Source organism: Arachis stenosperma, chromosome 9, assembly GCF_014773155.1.
Source record: "Arachis stenosperma cultivar V10309 chromosome 9, arast.V10309.gnm1.PFL2, whole genome shotgun sequence".
Lineage (NCBI taxonomy): Eukaryota > Viridiplantae > Streptophyta > Magnoliopsida > Fabales > Fabaceae > Arachis > Arachis stenosperma.
The window spans coordinates 57,248,068-57,265,357 of NC_080385.1; the positions used below are offsets into that span (position 1 = coordinate 57,248,068).

The 17,290-nt window shown below is 39.1% G+C and overlaps 1 non-coding gene across 1 annotated transcript; it reads right to left on the bottom strand.

The window, feature by feature from the left end:
* Positions 1-8,610: 8,610 nt before the first annotated feature.
* Positions 8,611-8,718, bottom strand: LOC130953375 (small nucleolar RNA R71). Its single transcript, XR_009075545.1, has one exon. It is a non-coding gene; the product is annotated as a small nucleolar RNA R71 (small nucleolar RNA).
* Positions 8,719-17,290: the final 8,572 nt, after the last annotated feature.

Sequence of the window (17,290 nt, forward strand, 5' to 3'; positions counted from 1 at the left end):
TAATACAATAGTAAAAGGTCCTATTTATAGAAAACTAGTAGCCTAGGGTGTACTGAGATGAGTAAATGACATAAAAATCCACTTCCAGGCCCACTTGGTGTGTGCTTGGGCTGAGCAATGAAGCAATTTCGTGTAGAGACTCTTCTTGGAGTTAAACGCCAGCTTTTATGCCAGTTTGGGCGTTTAACTCCCACTTAGGTGCCAGTTCCGGCGTTTAACGCTGGGATTTCTGAGGGTGATTTTGAACGCCGGTTTGGGCCATCAAATCTTGGGCAAAGTATGGACTATCATATATTGCTGGAAAGCCCAGGATGTCTACTTTCCAACGCCGTTGAGAGCGCGCCAATTGGGCTTCTGTAGCTCCAGCAAATCCACTTCGAGTGCAGGGAGGTCAGAATCCAACAGCATCTGCAGTCCTTTTCAGTCTCTGAATCAGATTTTTGCTCAGGTCCCTCAATTTCAGCCAGAAAATACCTGAAATCACAGAAAAACACACAAACTCATAGTAAAGTCCAGAAAAGTGAATTTTAACTAAAAACTAATAAAAATATACTAAGAACTCAACTAAAACTACTAAAAACAATGCCAAAAAGGGTACAAATTATCCGCTCATCATTAAGCTTGAATACCTGTAATCGATGTAAAGTTCTAGGATTGCCTTCGGCATCCTGGAACTTTATATCTTACATTATTGGGCACTGTTACCATACTGAGAACCTCTAGTTCTCATTCCATACTTTGTTGTTGTTTTTCAGATATAGGTCGAAACCCACCGTGGTGAGTTGTTTGATGTTGACAGAGCAGAGGACCTTATTCTATTTTGTTGTCTTTTTGGCCACTTTGACTAGTTCTCTCACTTTTGTGTTTATTTTGCCTTTGAGGCTTACTTTGAGAGAGGTACTTTGTATAAGCCGCTTTACTTTCAAAAACTCTGTATGTCTGTATATACTAGTCGGCTTAAACTCCGCGAGCTACGGCTAATTCCTTATGATTATTATACTCTTATATCTATATCTATTCTATTCTCTTGCATTTATACCTTGTGTCTTATGCGTTAGCTTCGTGTGAACGTTTCGCGCTTTTATAATTATGTTTTTGAGCCTAATCCTTCATCGGGCTTCTAGAATATATTATTCCTTCTATATAAATTTGTATAAGTCTTAGAATTGTCATAACCATTGATTAACCTTTGCTTTATGGCTAGAGGTAAGGCTTAGGGTAATTAGGGTGTTACATTTAGTAGTATCAGAGCGGTTCGTCTTCGTGAGCCTGAGGGATGAACCGATTGTGCTTCGTTGCACACTTTGGGTGGTTTTTCTTTCGTGCTATTTAGGATATCTGTTTGATATGCATAGCATGCTTGTTTGTGAGTGCCTTTGGGGATAATTGAAGTACTGAGCTTGAGATATTAAGACTGATCACCTTGATATCGATTGTTTGGTGTGAAAAAGAAACCCGAATGGCAACTCATGGATGAGGTCGATCACGTTAACGGAGAGGTAGTGAGGATGACTAACCTAGTAACCTAGCCTATGCGTTACATGTTCAACACGTTCCAAAAAAATCTGTTCGTGGAGTTTGCGGCATATCAGTTGATGGGTGCGGCTTAGCACTAGTGGCAACGAAAGTAACGACGGATGCTTTTGTGGTTTTTTTAACTTTGATTTTCAGTTTTTAACTGGTATGGTCTTGAATTTTATTGAAAAAGTTTTAAAGCTTAAAATGATTTTGAAATTTGGTTTGGAACTTTGGTTTAAATGATTTGGTTTTGAAACTAGGTCGGAACTCTTTGGTTAAATGATATAATTTAAAAGAAAAGTGAGTTCTACGATTTTGTCAATTTGTGAACTTGGTTACTAATTTATCTTGTTGAATGCGGATTTAAATTGAAAAGTTTTATTTGAGGAAATGTGATTTCAAGTATTTAACTTACGAGGAAATGATTTTTGACTCCTTTGAAAAAGCCTTAACAATGAGCTCGTTTAGATTGACTTATTTTGAAGGTTTTGAAAAATGGTACAAAAAGCAGTTTTTGGTTTAAAGAAAAAATTTCTATTTGAGGTAGTGGAGTAAGTCAGACTCTTAGTGACAAATAATCAGAGTGACGCAACGAAAGGTGAAAGGGAATATCGACACGGTAGAATGCTTCAAGGAAGATATATCGCATAATTCAAATTTTTGAAGGCGAAAATTTTATTCAGAGGAGGAGAATGTAAGAACCAGCTTAACCGCTTTAGTAAAAATAATAATTTTTAAGAGCCCGGAGTAGATTCAAATTTAGAAGCTTTAATTTGAAAATATAAAGGTGAAATTTGATTTCAATGATTTTTATGAGTTGGAATATGTATCTTTTTCGAAAAGCTTTTGTAAAAATGCGTACTGGCGTCTAAGCTAGCAGTACTGACTCTAGTCTGTCCAGTACTGCGTATTTTGGGAAATAAGATTTTAAAAATTGATATATTGTTTTGAAAAGATAAAAATAATTTAGAATCGAAAACCGAGCGTTTAATCTTTAAGGTTTTGGCCTAAAGTGAGAAAAATAGGCTAAAAATACTAACGAGTTGGATCGGGCCCAAACCGAGCCCAAGTCCCAACATATAAATGCTCTATTAATGAGAATTCAGCTCATTCTTGCCCTAATATGATGAGAGGGGCGCTGAAAGAAAAAAGAGAAGAAGAAGAGAGTGCACTATTCACCTCCTCCTTCTTTTGGCCATAACTTGAGCTACGGAACCTCGTTTGACGAGCCATTTATAGCCACGTGAAGCTCTTGTTGAGCTCTTCATTTTTATTTAAGAAACTCTGGTAAGAACTTGAAGCTCATGCTCTAGTTTCCTGCTCTAACATTTCTGCATTTTTGGATTTGGTTTTTGAGTATATTTTATGATTTTGTTTGTTTAGGGGTGATCTAGCATTAGAGTATTGTTGGATTTTACCCCTAATCTCGTTGGGTAAGATAATGTTTCACTAAACCCTTGTGTTTAGTTGTTTTTGTGAACCCTAAGCTTGATGTTGGTATGTTGTATGTGTATGGCTTGATAGTTAGTGAGTTTTGGAGGTGGTGTTGGTGCTTGAGGTATGTTGATCTTGTTGGAATCAAGCTTTTGGTGTTTTGCACACATTGAGAATCGGCCAAGGTATGGTTTCGGTTTCCTTTATTTAATATGTAATGTTTCGTGAACCTTAAGCTAGTTGACCTTAAGATAGGATCGGATGTTTGGGTGTATGTTTAATTGTATGTGATTTTGATGTTTGAAGATAAGTTGTATGGTGGTGATGATGATATAGAGTTTTGGGATACGGAATATATGAATTTTGATGTTGATTGTTGGTATTTAATGACTATGAAGGTAGATGATGAATGTTGTGATTTATTATTGTTAATGAGGGTTTGTTGATATGGTTGATGATTAATGATGAATATTAATGTTGTTGGTAATTGAAGATGAGTGTTGAGATTGTTGATAAATGATGTGGATTATGAATTTTGGATGATGATAAATTGATGCTTGGTGTTGATAAGTATTGTTAGTGATTTGTTATATTGATGAATAATGAGGATTATGAGAACTCATAGTAATGAGTTAATGTCAAATGTTTGTGATTGTTTGGATTGAAGGATATTGATGATTATAATGTGTGATGAAATATGTTGATGATGATTTTTGATTTTGGATCTTGTGGTTAATGTAGATATTAGATAGTGGTTGAGGAAATTTGATGTGAACTTAGGTTGAATTTTAACGTTGGATGAGGTGAATATTAAGTGGTTTAGATTATTGAATGGTTTATTTTTGAGAAATGGGTGGTAGGAACCTTTGTGTTGTTTTGGTATTGTTTGGAATGTGAGTAGTTTGGTTTCGAATTGAGAGATTTAGTGAATTTAAGTTTTTAAGGTTTTTGGTAAAAATGAGTTTGGGGCTAACTTTGATGGATCATATCTTGAGAAACGATTTTTGAAATTGAATGATTTTTATATAAAAAAAGATAATTCAAAGAGCTTTAAAATTGCATCAATTTTGTATAAATTTAAATTTTGTAGAGAAAGATATGATCGTTGAAAGTTGGTGTCCGAAATATGAATTTTGTGAATGCTGCCGAAATTGAGATTTCTGATTTTTTGTGTGCACGCACAGCCTTGTGCGAACGCAGATCCTGTGTACTTTTAAAGCTTTGTGTACGCACACATGGGGATATGGCTGTTGTTGGGAGCGCTAGCATGCTCTGTGCACGCACACAACCAATGAAGTTTTGCAAGGCGTGCGCACGCACAGCCTTGTGAGCACAAACATGTTGAAAGATGCACTATGTTGAGGGTGTTCGCACGCATTGTGCAAATGAGCAAATTTGAAAATTTTTACTCGTGTGCGTACGCACACCTCTATGCATACACACACTTCTTGAAAATTTCTATGGGCATGCGTACGCATAGCCCTATGCGTACGCACACTGCCCTATTTTTCAACGAAAACCTTGTTTTTAACTATTTTACCTTCCTAGGAAGCTTGAAAACTTCCGTAGCACATACTTAAAACCTTTTTACCAGTTTGAGGCTTTGAATCAAGGGAGAAAACAATAAGTGAATAAAAAGGGGCATTTTGGTTATGAGTTTAGGAGACGGAGACTTAGGTTTCTGAAGTTGTGGATGAACTAGTGAAGTGTTTTAATGGCAATGGCTCGAGAACTTGTGAATGGACGGTAACTTGTGAAATTAAGAAACGATCATGGTTATTATGAGCTTGATGGGTACTGAAGAAAAGTGTGTGATGAGCGGATAATTTGTATGCTTTTTGGCATTGTTTTTAGTAGATTTTTAGAATGATCTAGTTAGTTTTTATTATATTTTTATTAGTTTTTAGTTAAAATTCACTTTTCTGGACTTTACTATGAGTTTGTGTGTTTTTCTGTGATTTCAGATATTTTCTGGCTGAAATTGAGGGACCTGAGCAAAAATCTGATCCAGAGACTCAAAAGGACTGCAGATGTTGTTGGATTCTGACCTCCCTGCACTCGAAGTGGATTTTCTGGAGCTACAGAAGCCCAATTGGCGCGCTCTCAACGGCGTTGGAAAGTAGACATCCTGGGCTTTCCAGCAATATATAATAGTCCATACTTTGCCCAAGATTTGATGGCCCAAACCGGCGTTCAAAGTCACCTCAAGAAATTCCAGCGTTAAACGCCGGAACTGGCACCTAATTGGGAGTTAAACGCCCAAACTGGCACTAAAGCTGGCGTTTAACTCCAAGGAGAGTCTCTACACGAAATTGCTTCATTGCTCAGCCCAAGCACACACCAAGTGGGCCCGGAAGTGGATTTTTATGTCATTTACTCATCTATGTACTAGTTTTCTATAAGTAGGACCTTTTACTATTGTATTAGGGAGAGCCTTTTGATCATGTTTTTATGATTGAACCCTCTTTGGGAGGCTGGCCATTCGGCCATGCCTAGACCTTGTTCTTATGTATTTTCAACGGTGGAGTTTCTACACACCATAGATTAAGGTGTGGAGCTCTGCTGTACCTCGAGTATTAATGCAATTACTATTGTTCTTCCATTCAATTCCGCTTGTTCTTTTACCAAGATATCACTTGTTCTTCAACATGATGAAGGTGATGATTGACGCCCATCACCATTCTCACCCCATGAGCAAGGTGACTGACAACCATTCTTGTTCTACAAGCATCTGAGGCTTAGTGAATATCTCTTGGATTCCTGATTGCACGATGCATGGTTGATCGCCTGACAACCGAGTGCTCGCCTGACAAACGAGCCAACCATTCCGTGAGATCAGAGTCTTCGTGGTATAGGCAAGAACTGATGGCGGCATTCAAGAGAATCCGGAAGGTCTAACCTTGTCTGTGGTATTCTGAGTAGGATTCAATGACTGAATGACTGTGACGTGCTTCAAACCTGTAACCTACTGGGCGTTAGTGACAGACGCAAAAGAGTGATTCTATTCCGGTAGGGGAGGGAACCAAACCGGTGATTGGCAGTACTGTGACAGAGTGCGTGCATTAGCTTTCACTGCGCGGATGGGAGGTAGCTGCTGACAACAGTGAAACCCTACACGAGCTTGCCATGGAAAGGAGTAAGAAGGATTGGATGAAGGCAGTAGGAAAGCAGAGAGACGGAAGGGAAGGCATCTTCATACACTTGTCTGAAGCTCTTACACCAATGATATACATAAGTATCACTATCCTTATCTTCTATGTTATTTTCGTTCATCATCATATACATTTGAGTTTGCCTGACTAAGATTTACAAGATGACCATAGCTTGCTTCAATGCTAACAATCTCCGTGGGATCGACCCTTACTCACGTAAGGTATTACTTGGACGACCCAGTGCACTTGCTGGTTAGTTGTGTGAAGTTGTAGTGATCACAATTTCGCGCACCAAGTTTTTGGCGCCGTTGCCGGGGATTGTTCAAGTTTTGAGCAAGCTTTTGGTAACAATGCCTGGGATTGTTCTAGTTTGGACAACTGACGGTTCATCTTGTTGCTTAGATTAGGTATTTATTTTTTTTCGAAATTCTTGAAGATGAATTCTATAGTTTCATGATGATTTGTTGAAATCTGGCTAGCTGAGAAGCCATGTCTAATCTGATTGGACCGAGGTTTCAACTTATCACCACAAGAGCTTGTTGATTTTCATCAATTTTGCTTTTGGAGCAGTGATCTGCTAAGGCTTGGCTGACCTTTGGTCATGTCTAGTGTTTTGGACCGAAGCTTTCTTTGAAAGCTTGGCTGGCTGTAAAGCCATGTCTAATTCCTGGACCGGAGTCTTAGACTAGCATTGCACTGATTCCTGGAATTCTCATTAAGAATTTTGATATCTTTTCCCACTTAATTTTCGAAAAATACAAAAAAAAAAAAAATTTGCAAAACCATAAAATCCAAAAATATTTCTTGTTTGAGTCTAGAGTCTCATCTTAAGTTTGGTGTCAAATGCATGTTTTTGTTATATTTTTCGAATCCATGCATATATTTCTTGTTTTGATCTTTAAATTCTATTGACTTGAGTGTTCATGTGTCTCATATAGTGTCAGTAGCACACAAACTGCTAAGATTGGTGTCTTGCATGCATTGTTAATTGATTCTTGTTGCATTTTGATTATTAAAAATCCAAAAATATTTTTAATTTGTGTCTTTTCAAGTCAATGATACAAAGAATTGAAGATTCAGAACATACTGCAGAGGAATTATACAGAAAAAGCTGAGCATTCAAAAATGCCCAGTGAAGAAGGCAGACTGGCGTTTAAACGCCAGCCAGGGTACCTGGTTGGGCGTTTAACGCCCAAAGAGGTAGCATTTTGGGCGTTAAACGCCAGAATGTATACCATTCTGGGCGTTTAACGCCAGGATGGTGCTAGGGGGAAGATTTGTTTTCAAATCAATTTTTTTTCAAGTTTTCAAAGTTTTTCAAAACCAAATCTTTTTCAAATCATATCTTTTCAATCAAATGTTTTCAAAATCAATTTCTTTCCTTTTTCAAAGATACTTACTAACAATTAATGATTTGATTGAACATTTTTTGCCTTTTCTATTAAGAAAGGTTTTATGTTTGAATCATATCTTTTCTTGTTAGGCAAGTCATTAATTTTCAAATCATATCTTTTCAAATTGTTTTCAAATCATATCTTTTAAAATTGTTTTCAAATCATATCTTCTCAATCACATCTTTTTAAAACCATAACTTTTCAATCAAATTTTTAACCTCATCTTTTTCAAAATAGTTTTCAATCAAATCTTTTTGATTTCTAATTTCAAAATCTTTTTCAAAAATCAATTGATTTCTTCTTCACTTTGAATTTTCGAAAATTTTCAATCAAATTTTCAAAATGTTTTCAAAATCTTTTGATTGAATTTTCGAAAATTCTCTTCCCTCCTTCCCACATCCTACTATTTATGGAGTACCACTCCTTCTAAATGCACAATTCGAACCTTATCTAATTAAAGTTCGAATTCTTCTTCTCCTTCTTCTTTCTATTTCTTTTCCTGACACTTCAAGGAATCTCTATACTGTGACATAGAGGATTCCACATTTTCTTTTTCTCTTCTCTTTCATATGAGCAGGAGCAGAGACAAAGGCATTCTTGTTGAAGCTGATCCTGAACCTGAAAGGACCCTGAAGAGAAAGCTAAGAGAAGCCAAAGCACAACTCTCTTTAGAGGACCTGACCGAATTCTTCAAGGAAGAAGAACCCATGGCAGCCGAAAACAACAACAATGCCAACAATGCAAGGAAGGTGCTGGGTGACTTCACTGCACCTACTCCTGATTTCTATGGGAGAAGCATCTCTATCCCTGCCATTGGAGCAAACACCTTTGAGCTTAAGCCTCAATTAGTTTCTCTAATGCAACAGAATTGCAAGTTCCATGGACTTCCAATGGAAGATCCTCATCAGTTCTTAGCTGAATTCTTGCAAATCTGTGACACAGTCAAGACTAATGGGGTTAACCCTGAGGTCTACAGACTGATGCTATTCCCTTTTGCTGTAAGAGACAGAGCTAGAATATGGTTGGATTCTCAACCTAAAGAAAGCCTGGACTCTTGGGAAAAGCTAGTTAATGCCTTCTTGGCAAAGTTCTTTCCACCACAAAGATGGAGTAAGCTTAGAGTGGAAGTCCAGACCTTCAGACAGAAGGATGGAGAATCCCTCTATGAAGCTTGGGAAAGATACAAACAATTAATCAGAAGATGTCCTTCAGACATGCTTTCTGAATGGAGCATCATAGGTATTTTCTATGATGGTCTCTCTGAACTATCCAAGATGTCTTTGGATAGCTCTGCTGGAGGATCTCTTCATCTGAAGAAGACGCCTGCAGAAGCTCAAGAATTGATTGAAATGGTTGCAAATAACCAATTCATGTACACTTCTGAAAGGAATCCTGTGAACAATGGGACTAGTCAGAAGAAAGGAGTTCTTGAGATTGATACTCTGAATGCCATATTGGCTCAGAACAAGATATTGACTCAACAAGTCAATTTGATTTCTCAAAGTCTGTCTGGAATGCAAAATGCACCAAGCAGTACTAAGGAAGCTTCATCTGAGGAAGAAGCCTATGATCCTGAGAACCCTTCTATGGAAGAGGTGAATTACCTAGGAGAACCCTATGGAAACACCTACAATTCTTCATGGAGAAATCACCCCAATTTCTCATGGAAGAATCAAGAGAGACCTCAACAAGGTCTCAATAACAATAATGGTGGAAGAAACAGGTTTAGCAATGGCATGCCTTTTCCATCATCTTCTCAGCAGCAGACAGAGAGTTCTAAGCAGAATACTTCTGACTTAGCAACAATGGTCTCTGATCTAATAAAGACCACTCAAAGTTTCATGAATGAAACAAGGTCCTCCATCAGAAATTTGGAAGGACAAGTGGGTCAGCTGAGCAAGAAAGTCACTGAACTCCCTCCTAGCACTCTCCCAAGTAAAACAGAAGAAAATCCAAAAGGAGAGTGCAAAGCCATAGATATGGCCGAATATGGAGAGGAAAGAGAAGAGGAGGACGCCACTGAGGAAGACCTCAGTGAGCGTGTACCAATCTCCTCTGAGTTCCAATGGGAATCTGAGGCTCAAAATGAGACCATAGAGATTCCATTGGACTTACTTCTGCCATTCATGAGCTCTGATGAGTATTCTTCCTCTGAAGAGGATAAGTATGTCACTGAAGAGCAAGTTGCTAAATACCTTGGAGCAATCATGAAACTGAATGACAAGTTATTTGGAAATGAGACTTGGGAGGATGAACCTCCCTTGCTCACCAAAGAACTGGATGACTTGTCTAGGCAGAAACTGCCTCAAAAGAGGCAGGATCCTGGGAAGTTTTCTATACCTTGTACCATAGGCACCATGACCTTCAAGAAGGCCTTGTGTGACTTAGGGTCAAGTGTAAACCTCATGCCCCTCTCTGTAATGGAGAAATTAGGGATCCTTGAGGTGCAAGCTGCAAGAATCTCATTAGAGATGGCAAACAATTCAAGAAAACAAGCTCATGGACTTGTAGAGAATGTTTTGGTGAAGATTGAAGACCATTACATTCCTACTGATTTCATAGTCCTAGAGACTGGGAAGTGCATGGATGAATCCATCATCCTTGGCAGACCCTTCCTAGCCACAGCAAAAGCTGTGATTGATGTTGATAGAGGAGAGTTGATCATTCAAGTGAATGAAGAATCCTTGGTGTTTAAGGCCCAAGGACATCCCTCTATCATCATGGAGAGGAAGCATGAAGAGCTTCTCTCAAAACAGAGCCAAGCAGAGCCCCCACAGTCAAACTCTAAGTTTGGTGTTGGGAGGCCACAACCAAACTCTAAGTTTGGTGTTGAACCCCCACATTCAAACTCTAAGTTTGGTGTTGGGAGGTTCCAACACGGTTCTGAGCATTTCTGAGGCTCCATGAGAGTCCTCTGTCAAGCTAATGACATTAAAGAAGCGCTTGTTGGGAGGCAACCCAATGTTTTATAGCTAACTATTTCCTTTTGTTATTTTATCTTTTTTGTAGGTTGATGATCATAAGAAGTCACAAAAACAATGAAAAAAGCAAAAACAGAATGAAAAACAGGAAGAAAAATAGCACACCCTGGAGGAGAAGAAGCTGGCGTTCAAACGCCAGTAATGCTAGCTGTTGGGCGTTTAACGCCCAGTCTGGCACCATTCTGGGCGTTTAACGCCAGAAAGGGGCACCAGACTGGCGTTAAACGCCAGTAAAGGGCAACAACCTGGCGTTAAACGCCAGGAATGGGCACCAGCCCGGCGTTTAACGCCAGAAATAGCTCAAAACGTGATTTTGAGCAACATTTGGTGCAGGGATGACTTTTCCTTGACACCACAGGATCTGTGGACCCCACAGGACCCCACCATCACTCTCTCTCTTCTTCCCCCACTCACCAATCACCTCAATACCTCTTCCCCAAAAACCCTTCACCTATCAAATCCCATCTTTCTCTTCACCACTCACATCCATCCTTCAGAAATCCCCACCAACCTCACCCTTCAAATTCAAACCACTTTCCCTCCCAAACCCACCCTCCATGGCCGAACCATTACACCCCTCTCTCCTATATATACCCTTCTTCAACCCTTCATTCTCACACAACCTAAACACCCTTTCTTTCCCTTATTGGCCGAACACACAAACCTTCCCCCTCTTCCTCATTTCTTCTTCTTCTACTCTATTCTTTCTTCTTTTGCTCGAGGACGAGCAAACATTTTAAGTTTGGTGTGGTAAAAGCGTTGCTTTTTCATAACCGTTTATGGCATCCAAGGCCGGAGAAACCTCTAGAAAGAGGAAAGGGAAGGCAAAAGCTTCCACCTCCGAGTCATGGGAGATGGATAGATTCCTCTCAAGGGTGCATCAAGTCCACTTCTATGAAGTTGTGGCCTTGAAGAAGGTGATCCCCGAAGTCCCCTTTTCACTCAAAAAGGGTGAATATCCGGAGATCCGCCATGAGATCCGAAGAAGAGGTTGGGAAGTACTCACCAACCCCATTCAACAAGTCGGAATCTTGATGGTTCAAGAGTTCTATGCCAATGCATGGATCACCAAGAACCATGACCAAAGTGTGAACCCGAATCCCAAGAATTATCTCACTATGGTTCGGGGGAAATACTTGGATTTTAGTCCGGAGAGTGTGAGGGTGGCGTTCAACTTGCCTATGATGCAAGGAGATGAGCATCCTTACACTAGAAGGGTCAACTTTGATCAAAGGTTGGACCAAGTCCTCACAACCATATGTGAAGAGGGCGTACAATGGAAGCAAGATTCAAGAGGAAAGCCGGTTCAATTGAGAAGGCATGACCTCAAGCCCGTGGCTAGAGGATGGTTAGAGTTCATACAACGCTCAATCATTCCCACTAGTAACCGGTCCGAAGTTACCATAGACCGGGCCATCATGATTCATAGCATCATGATTGGAGAAGAAATAGAGGTTCATGAGGTTATAGTCCAAGAACTCTATAAGGTGGCGGACAAGACCTCCACCTTGGCAAGGTTAGCCTTTCCTCATCTCATTTGTCACCTCTGTTATTCAGTTGGAGTTGACATAGAGGGAGATACCCCCATTGATGAGGACAAGCCCATCACCAAGAAAAGGATGGAGTACACAAGAGACCCCTCTCATCAAGAGATCCCTGAGATTCCTCAAGGGATGCACTTTCCTCCACAAAATTATTGGGAGCAATTAAACACCTCCCTAGGAGAATTGAGTTCCAACATGGGACAACTAAGGGTGGAGCATCAAGAACACTCCATTCTCCTCCATGAAATTAGAGAAGACCAAAGAATCATGAGGGAGGAGCAACAAAGACAAGGAAGAGACATTGAGGAGCTCAAGCACTCCATAGGATCTTCAAGAGCAAGAAAGAGCCGCCATCACTAAGGTGGACCCGTTCCTTGATTTCCTTGTTCTTTATTCTTCTGTTTTTCGATTTTTATGCCTTATGTTTATCCATGTTTGTGTCTTGTGATCATTAGTGTCTTTGTGTCTATGCCTTAAAGTTATGAATGTCCTATGAATCCATCACCTCTCTTAACAAAAACGTGCTTAATTGAAAAGGAAAGAATTGCATGAATTCTGAATTTTATAATAGTTTAATTATTTTGATGTGGTGGCAACACTTTTGTTCTCTGAATGTATGCTTGAACAGTGCATATGTCTTTTGAACTTGTGGTTCATGAATGTTGGCTCTTGAAAGAATGATGAAAAAGGAGACATGTTACTGAAGATCTGAAAAATCATTAAAAATGATTCTTGAAGCAAGAAAAAGCAGAAAAAAAAAGAAGGAAGCAAACGAAAAAAAAAAAGAAAAAAAAAAACCGAAAAGAAAAAAAAAAGAAGAAAGAAAAAGAAGGAATAAGAGTTGTGATCCAAGGCAAATAAGAGTGTGCTTAAGAACCCTGGACACCTCTAATTGGGGACTTTAGCAAAGCTGAGTCACAATCTGAAAAGGTTCACCCAATTATGCGTCTGTGGCATGTATGTATCCGGTGGTAATACTGGAAGACAGAGTGCTTTGGGCCACAGCCAAGACTCAATAAGTAGCTGTGTTCAAGAATCATCATACTTAACTAGGAGAATCAATAACACTATATGGATTCTAAGTTCCTAAGGAAGCCAATCATTCTGAATTACAAGGGATAGAGTGAGATGCCAAAACTATTCAAAGGCAAAAAGATAAAAGCCCCGCTCATCTAATTAATACTGATCTTCATAGATGTTTTTGGAGTTCATTGCATATTCTCTTCTTTTTATCTTATTTGATCTTCAGTTGCTTGGGGACAAGCAACAATTTAAGTTTGGTGTTGTGATGAGCGGATAATTTGTATGCTTTTTGGCATTGTTTTTAGTAGATTTTTAGAATGATCTAGTTAGTTTTTATTATATTTTTATTAGTTTTTAGTTAAAATTCACTTTTCTGGACTTTACTATGAGTTTGTGTGTTTTTCTGTGATTTCAGGTATTTTCTGGCTGAAATTGAGGGACCTGAGCAAAAATCTGATCCAGAGACTCAAAAGGACTGCAGATGTTGTTGGATTCTGACCTCCCTGCATTCGAAGTGGATTTTCTGGAGCTACAGAAGCCCAATTGGCGCGCTCTCAACGGCGTTGGAAAGTAGACATCCTGGGCTTTCCAGCAATATATAATAGTCCATACTTTGCCCAAGATTTGATGGCCCAAACTGGCGTTCAAAGTCACCTCAAGAAATTCCAGCGTTAAACGCCGGAACTGGCACCTAATTGGGAGTTAAACGCCCAAACTGGCACTAAAGCTGGCGTTTAACTCCAAGGAGAGTCTCTACACGAAATTGCTTCATTGCTCAGCCCAAGCACACACCAAGTGGGCCCGGAAGTGGATTTTTATGTCATTTACTCATCTATGTACTAGTTTTCTATAAGTAGGACCTTTTACTATTGTATTAGGGAGAGCCTTTTGATCATGTTTTTATGATTGAACCCTCTTTGGGAGGCTGGCCATTCGGCCATGCCTAGACCTTGTTCTTATGTATTTTCAACGGTGGAGTTTCTACACACCATAGATTAAGGTGTGGAGCTCTGCTGTACCTCGAGTATTAATGTAATTACTATTGTTCTTCCATTCAATTCCGCTTGTTCTTTTACCAAGATATCACTTGTTCTTCAACATGATGAAGGTGATGATTGACGCCCATCACCATTCTCACCCCATGAACAAGGTGACTGACAACCATTCTTGTTCTACAAGCATCTGAGGCTTAGTGAATATCTCTTGGATTCCTGATTGCACGATGCATGGTTGATCGCCTGACAACCGAGTGCTCGCCTGACAAACGAGCCAACCATTCCGTGAGATCAGAGTCTTCGTGGTATAGGCAAGAACTGATGGCAGCATTCAAGAGAATCCGGAAGGTCTAACCTTGTCTGTGGTATTCTGAGTAGGATTCAATGACTGAATGACTGTGACGTGCTTCAAACCTGTAACCTACTGGGCGTTAGTGACAGACGCAAAAGAGTGATTCTATTCCGGTAGGGGAGGGAACCAAACCGGTGATTGGCAGTACTGTGACAGAGTGCGTGCATTAGCTTTCACTGCGCGGATGGGAGGTAGCTGCTGACAACAGTGAAACCCTACACGAGCTTGCCATGGAAAGGAGTAAGAAGGATTGGATGAAGGCAGTAGGAAAGCAGAGAGACGGAAGGGAAGGCATCTTCATACACTTGTCTGAAGCTCTTACACCAATGATATACATAAGTATCACTATCCTTATCTTCTATGTTATTTTCGTTCATCATCATATACATTTGAGTTTGCCTGACTAAGATTTACAAGATGACCATAGCTTGCTTCAATGCTAACAATCTCCGTGGGATCGACCCTTACTCACGTAAGGTATTACTTGGACGACCCAGTGCACTTGCTGGTTAGTTGTGTGAAGTTGTAGTGATCACAATTTCGCGCACCAGTGTGTCAGGAACTCTATTCTTGGAATGTTGAGAATTGATAATTGAAAGTGATTTGATTTGAGAAATGGAGATGACTGGTGATGATTTGAGGTCGATGAAATTATTGGATTATATGAGAGTGTGCAGGGCGTATATCCCTGGCATAGCAGATTTTTTTGTTGCATGAGTAATTGTTGTTGAGAGTGTGCGGGACCTATTTTCCCGGCGTAGCAGATTTCTCTACTGCACGAGTAGTTGTTGTTGAAAGTGTGCGGGCCTATATCCCTGGCGTAGCAGATTTTTCTGCTGCATGAGTGTGCGGGACCTATATCCCCGGGGTAGCAGAATTCTCTGATGCATGAGTAGTTGTTGTTGTTTCCTTCTCAACTGCAGAAGTGTACGGGGCCTATATCCTTGGCGTGGCAGACTCCCTGCTGTATGAGTGTGCAGGACACTATATCTCTGACATAGCAGACTCTCTGCTGCATGAGTGTGCAGGGCACTATATCTCTAGCGCGGCAGAAAAGGCTACATCCAGGAGGATGTGTCGAGTTGGCAATTATGGACCGACAAGTGATATCACGAGCCAATAGGACAAGCATTCATCATGTGCATCTTCTATGTGTTTTGTTTGCTTTGCCTAATTGCATCTCTTGCCTAAATAAATAATATGCTTATTTTCTAGTTGTTTTACTTGTTGTATAAGTATATTACTTGTGTTTTACTTGCTTGTATTATCTACGATTGTCTGGTGCTGAGGAGGTTAGGTAGGTAGTGGCGATGGAATCGCACGGAGGTTAGGTTGGCGAAGGCTGTGGGATACAGCGGTGTGATTAGTAGTAGATAGAATCTCCCTAATTTTAGATAACCCTGTTTATGGTTTATGTTCTAAGTTATTTATGATTGTTAAGCTTCAATATTTGTAATCGATGTGAAGTTCTAGAATTGCCTTCGGCGTCCCATAACCTTATATCTTACATTATTGGGCAATGTTACCATATTGAGAACCTCCGGTTCTCATTCCATACTTCGTTGTTATTTTTCAGATACAGATCACAACCCAGCGTGGCAAGTTGTTTGATGGTGACAGAGCAAAGGATCTTATTCTATTTTGTTGTCTTTTTGGCCACTTTCACTAGTTCTCTCACTTTTGTGTTTATTTTGCCTTAGAGGCTTACTTTGAGAGAGGTACTTTGTATAAGCTGCTTTACTTTCAAAAACTCTGTATGTCTATATATACTAGTCGGCTTAAACTCCATGAGCTGCGACTAATTCCTTATGATTATTATACTCTTATATCTATATATATTCTATTCTCTTGCATCTATACCTTGTGTCTTATGCATTAGCTTCGTGTGAACATTTCGTGCTTTTGTAATTCTATTTTTGAGCTTAATCCTTCATCGGGCTTCTAGAATATATTATTTCCTTCTATATGAATATGTATAAGCCTTAGAATTATCGTAACCTTTGATTAACCTTTGCTTTACGGCTAGAGGTAAGGTTTATGGTATTTAAGGTGTTATAATCGTAGCTCCAAATTTGAAGTTATGTGAGATTAAATCATGAACAAGGGTTTGCATATTCTCCTCCCCCTTCCTTGTGTTTTCAGAGTGTGTGTGTATGAATGGGGAAGAGAAGTGGCTGATGCCATTTCACTTAGTGGGTTGGATTGGGCCTTAGGCCCAATAAGGGATCGGTTTGACCAGTTCGGCCCATTTGACCCAATCTTGGTTCAAATTCTTTAAAATTATTGTCAAAATTCGTGTTTTAATTAGTTCGACCTCATTAAACTAAATTTAATTTTTTGTAATTTTTTTAAATAATAATTAATTTATCGATTAATTATTTACTAATTTTGCGGGTTTTACAGTCTGGCGATCGGAGCTCTGAATTGAGCAATATGTGGAATTGAAATTGAAATAGGAAAATGGGGTTTAGGTTTTGCTCCCCCCTCCAAGTTTAGCAAAATTCCTTTTTGAATGAAGGGAAGAATGGCTGAGTTCATGGTCTTATACATTGGGCCTTGGCCCAGTTTGGGCTCGATCTAATCGGTTCGGTTTATTAGTCTGGTTTTAGATTAAAATCTTTAAAATTAGTGTTAAAATTCGAATTTTAAATATTTTTACTTTTCTAGATTATAAAAATTTAATTTTATAATTTCTTTGAATAATAATTAATTTATTAGCTAAATATTCATTAACTTCTCGGAGTTTACAAGTCTAAGTTTTAGAGTTAAAATATTTTATTTAATTTTTAATTTGTTATACTTTCTTTACTACTTCGTAGAATAAGAATTTATTCTTCGTTTTTCATCAAAGTTGACCCTTTTAAGATACAAGTTACAATTTTTTTTATGATATTTTT